This window comes from Pinus tabuliformis, chromosome X (genome assembly GCF_031772625.1).
Source record: "Pinus tabuliformis cultivar Carrire ecotype Pingquan chromosome X, CPIR1, whole genome shotgun sequence".
Taxonomy (NCBI): Eukaryota; Viridiplantae; Streptophyta; class Pinopsida; order Pinales; family Pinaceae; genus Pinus; species Pinus tabuliformis.
The window spans coordinates 1,475,331,673-1,475,337,826 of NC_142308.1; the positions used below are offsets into that span (position 1 = coordinate 1,475,331,673).

General features: G+C 32.8%; 1 pseudogene; it reads right to left on the reverse strand.

Annotated features, from left to right (window-relative positions):
- Positions 1-3,684: 3,684 nt before the first annotated feature.
- LOC149145574 (transcription factor GTE4-like) lies at positions 3,685-5,335 on the reverse strand (annotated as a pseudogene).
- Between the last annotated feature and the right edge of the window lie 819 nt (positions 5,336-6,154).

Genomic DNA, 6,154 nt, shown 5'->3' on the forward strand with positions numbered 1-6,154 from the left:
ATAAGAGAAGCATTCCCAGGAGGATTTTAGGACTGAGTGTGGAGTCAAATGATAAGACAACTCTTCGAATCTAGTATATGAGACTGCTTCTCGACTTCCTTCGTCGAGCGTTTCTGGAATTTTTTTTGGTGACCATGTCAGAACTGTTGGTAGTGAGGATGACGTCTTGCACTATTTAGAGTGCCAAAAGTTGCAAACCCTAGTCATCGACATGGTTAAATTTTCTTTTTACTAGTTTCAAGAATTAAGTTCATTGTGCTCTTAGCCATTTTGATTAGCATTCTTCTTGGGGTTTGGCCTTCAAGGGCCATTTACTCTCAATTTTTTTACCCTTTACCTTGGACATTGAAGGAAAAAGGTCATCATCATAACCAAATATCCTCTTGACTCTAAATAGTGAGAGTCTTGTTTCCATGCTCATAGATTTCCTCATGCAAATGAACCAATAACCTCACACATGCATAATAATGGTCCCCATGTCTATCTGGCTTCTCCAAACCAAACTAACATAATGAAGAAAGGGATTCAAGATGCATTAATGCTTGGAATTCTCTTTGCAGTAATGCCTAAACCAATACTTATAACCCATATATCTATCTGTCATTAAACATATAGATATTATGATCACCTCTAGAAGAATGCTTATTTATTATTTATTTATTTCTCTTTAATAAATTATGTCGATGTCGATGTTGTCACAATCTATTGAGACCAACTTTGGTTTATCATACCTTAAGAAAAATGAGAAAATTTAGTTGGGTAGGAAGGTTGATTATGTTATAGATATTATGAAAGTGATATTTAATGAGGAAATACATATGGAATTTTAAGTGAAAGTTATTTAAATATTTGGCCTTCTTAGTATCATAAATATTACAAATTATTTTATTTCGTGGTGTTTTAGGGATAATATATCACATTATTTGATTATGAAGCTTGTCAAGTCTTTCTTAAGTTGCCATAACAAAACGATACTTTTGATATTTTACATTGGGAACAATCACCTCTTTACAATATCTTTATTTTCTCTTATCTTCTATTTTTTATCACACCACAATTTATCATTAAACTTGAATTCGATAACATGTTCAATGATATAATTATTTTTAAAATGATCTCCTTCTTTCCTTTCCAATGATTGAGCCAACTCTTAACATCTTTATGCCAAACCCTCTCAAGTCACAAGTGACTGTTATTAGAGTTTGAAACAATCTTACGAATAATCGAATCTTTCATGTTAGTTTTTCCATGCTTGTATATTAGGTACTTAGCCATAGTCATATTCTCAATAGGGGAAAGGCTAACTCTTACGATGAGGATATGACATGGCATATTTATTTTACTTTTATGATTAAATCATAAAGAACACTTAGATTTTTTTGATATTCCTTTATAATTCTATTGCAACCTCAAACTTTATACACATCCAACAAATAAGTGTGACGAATATCTCAAAATAAGGATTTCTTTTTTTTCCACACTCAAAAGTCCATTTATTTAATTGTTTTCATAACCAAATTAGGATTTTGAACTTTTATGATCCTTTGTTTAAGGTTATAATTATAGTTAAATTTGTGTGAAACATAGAATTTTAAAATATTTGAATCACTTAGTCTTCTCTAAATTATTATCACCATATGTAAAATAGTTAGTATTAAAAATTATCTTAAATTAGATAATTGTCAAAAATAAAAAAATAAAAAATGATCATATCTAAATTATGTCACTATCATATTTTAGTTGTTAAATTAGTCATAGAGATATCCATTAATGCACGTTGATTCATAGTCATTATTCAAAGAAAATCAAGTGACAAGCTTGCTGATCATTAATCTATTTCTTTACCTATAAAAAAACAAGTTCTTGATATATATATATATATATATATATATATATATATATATATATATATATATAATTAATTTCTATCATAAAATTATATAAATAAAACAAAATATAAAATTTAGATTGCACTTTATACTTTACTTTTTAAAAGGACCAGTGTAGTACGAAACTAAATATTGCACCAAAAATATGCCATAGATATTAAGATACAAATTTTGATTTAATTTTTATGTATTTTGAAGGATGACAACTTGATTTGTCTCATGCGATTGGAAAGAGTGCAAGAAAATATAATTTTTTTAACACCCAATGCACAAATATCAATATGAAATGTCAAATGAAATCTTGACATGCAAATCGCAAGATCACGTGTCAAATGAAATCTATAAAAATAATAAAAAAATTTCCCACCAAACAAAATTTCAAATTTATATGTTTTCCCGGTTGTTTAAAAGGTTTTATTAAGACCAAGCAAAGAGAATTTTTTTAAACACAGAATGTAGTTGAACTTTCAATTATGACAACCCAGTTATCTATGAGGGTTATGCCCAGTAAGTCAGTCACAAGCCAATCAATGGATCATGGAGTATTATGTCACTCAATGAAAATATATACAAATATCATACTAATAGAGTTATTACTTTACAAACTATAGGCTTATAAACTAAAATAGGATGCAATTTGTTTATATTAATTCACCTTCCACTCAAACTCACATTGTGAAGTTTATGATGCATAATCAAACACTTAGTTTTCAAGCATATGGAAATATTTTTCCACTCGTCAACTGTGCTTTGCAAACCCCTTGCCATAAGTTTTTACATAGCATGTTTCCATTACCTGTTCACACAACCCACCATGAGCTTCTTTCCACTACATGTTCAACTAATCAACCATGGCCATGAACTTCCCATCCATATGCCTCAATAATTCCTTCTTAAACTCAATACAACTAGGACTCTAGTAAGGAGACATAAGGGTTCAACAAAGAATAGGATAAGCAACATTGTTAGAGATGTTCTAACTGGTTCGGGGCATCATGGAAAATAAGCTAAAGGACTTGAAACAAATGCAGCTAACATTCAATTGAGTTGAGGAGAACTAATACTATCAAATTCCTTACTCACTCTAAAATCTCATCCCAGACCTGGCAGTCACTAATATTCTATCTACAGGTGAATATATTTGAAGGAGGTTTCATGTTCTCTTATTTGTTTTGTTTTTTTTTAATATTTTTTCATAGAAAGTCCTTTGAGACACCCTTGAATCAATAACTCAAAGTAACTCCTATGATACACCCTTTGAATCAATAATTCAAAGTACAGAACAATGGGCTAAAATCTACTTTCTTCAATACAACCACAATAAAAAAGGACACGATAGGATTGTATGAGCTTAGTTTTTATTTTAGTGTCTATCATGTCTTTTGCACTAAGTCAGTACTTCCAATCATGTGGCTACGATGGTAAGAATGTACCAGGAGAGTGAAACTGCCTTAAGATAATCCCTTTTTATAGTATCATCAACATTGGTCTCTCTTACACTCTTACCAATGTTCTTTCAAAATATGCAAATCGGATTTCTGATCATATCCTATAATATGACCATCAAGAAAGCATCTTGCCAAAGGAATGTGGTTGCATTAAATTTAAAAATATACTACTCTCTTTTTGGTTATAACAATGCCACAGTCAATGGTGAATAAATAGATTACATGACATTGCATTCCTACATTGTAGCCTCTGAAGCAATTGGGTTCCATCGTATGAAATCCAAACATCTTCTTTTGACTCCCAATATGTTAAACCATCTTCACCTTCTGCCACAATATCCTCTGAATCAACCCCTAGTTGATGTGTTTGAACCAGCAGGAGGTGAAGTTGCAACATAGGCATCAGATTCACTTCCCGAGGAACTCCCAGAATCAAAGTTATCGAAAGAAGACCTTAAATTACTACTCAAGCTACTAGAGCTGCTAGATCTGGTTGCATAAACACCATCCTTCTCAACCTCAAAAACGGTTGGGTTTGCTGCTGCCATGCGATCTATTTCAACCTCCTTCTCACCTTGTTCTCCCTTTTTATTTTTCATTGGTAGCTCTCTTCCAATCATTGGATGCTTATTTCTGGTTGAACCATGTTCATTGGATTTTTTAGCATGATCAGCAAGTAACACTTTTTTCTTATTCTTGCTCAATCTTTTCTTATATTTGGTGACAAATCTATCAAGTTCCCAAAGACTCTTAGTGTCGAAATTGTCAATGTTAACCTCTATTTCTTCATCGTGTTGGCATGCATATGGGTTCCTCTTCTTTATGATCTAAACTATAAGTTCCAATCTTTCTTGAGGTAAATTTTGAAGGTTTGTACTTAGCTTTTGCTTTTCTTCATAAGTCACATCACGTTTATGGGGATCTTTGGCCTTAGGTTTTTTGGCAGTTGGGGTTCTACTTTCATGGTGATTTGTGGATTTGGGTTTTTGGGGAGGTGGCCCTCCAGCAAGTTTTGATTTCTTTAAATTCTTCTTTGAGTCTTGGAAAGGCAGTTTCTTAGCACTATTGATTTCCCCAAGTTGCTACCCACTTCCAAACCTCATCTTACCATCAAGGTGTTCTTCATATATAGGCTTCCAGTGCTCCTTAAATAATTGCAACAATTTCTCATTCGTTGTATGAACTTCATGCCCTTTTGGGTTATAAGTCATGGAATTAGAGAATGTCATTTTCACATATTCGACAAATGGTGAGTTATATAGGTTTTTCTCCAGCTTGGAATTTATAGTACCAAGGTCCATTGGCCCTTTTATTATCGTATGATAATCATGAAGTCCCAGTGCCTATGCATCAACTGGTAAGTTAAACACCCAACCATACTTGTGTTTCATCAGCTTTGTAATCAACAAGCTGCATTATTTGAAGACCTCATTCACAGATTTTTGTGGCATGAACTCTTTTCCTACCTGCATTGTCTCTTTAGAAAATACTTTGGATCGTGAAATCTTTTTGTTACCATTATATTTAGATTTCTTACCCTATGTAGGTGGGAATTTATATTTTCCAAAATCAAATTCTGAATTGCAGTAATACTAGTTAGCCTTTGGTGTGCACTTCCCCTTCCCCCATGCCACTTGCAACTTGATTGTTTTCCATGATATATATTCTCAACTGACGAGCAGGATTAGACTCTCGTTGATTTTGCTTAGGTGTGATTGCTCCACCAGATGCCATTTCAGATGTGACCTCCTTGCCACTGTTGTTCCTCGTATCATTTCCATATAACTAAGAGGCATTGTAACTAGTGTTTACTCCTATAGAAACATAACAGCCCCTCAAATACAATTCTCTACCCTCAAGTCTCTTGAATGTGCCCCTAACTTGTTCTAATTCATTTGTCAATTTCTCACGAAGTTACCATACCTTCTACTTGGAGCACCCCTCCAACTTAAAAGTAACATGAGTATTTACATTGTGCAATCCTCCAACAACAGGCATGCTAATAGTCTCATTATGAGGATGATCCCAATTTACAGTTATTTACTTCCTGCTAAGGCTCAACAATCCCTCATATGCTGCTTCATATTTTCCATTATCGAAAATCGAATTGCCCATGTTGTCATTATCACTAGGGGAATTTTGAGGTCTAAAATGGGCCTCCTAAGGAAATTATAAAATAATAGTGGAAATAATAAAATAATATTATATTACATCATCAAATTTTAGAGGGAAAAAAGAAGAAACAATTTTTTTTAACTCGTATTTTCAACTTATCTCTCTATGGGTTTACTCAAATTTTGACTTAAAACACTCGTTGGATGCATAATTTGATTCCTCATCGATGGAACACCAATGTTGAATACTTTCGATGTACCCTGCTACATGAAAAATGATAAATACATGAAAAATGTGATTGCAATCATGTTTTTTCATGTATTTCTCATTTTTCGTGTAGTAGGGTCCATAAAAAGTATGCAACGGGGGTACTCCTTGGACGAGGAATTAAATTTTTCATCCCACGAGTACTCACGCTTGAAATTTGAGTAAAAACCTTAGGGAGATAAGTTGAAAATACAAGTTGAAAAAGTAGTTTTATCATTTTTTAATCTGTTTACTTTTGTACTCTAAAAATTGTGAAGTATCCCCCATGGTTGAATCATCATCTTGAATCCTATTGGTTCTTATAAAGTTTATTTTGGTTGTTCATTTTTCTTAGGAGGCCCATTTTAGACCTCAAAATTCCCCTAATGCTCTCTGCAATTATGCTGTCAAATTTTGAGCATTAAAACCAGCATTTCCTTTAGATCCTTTGCCATG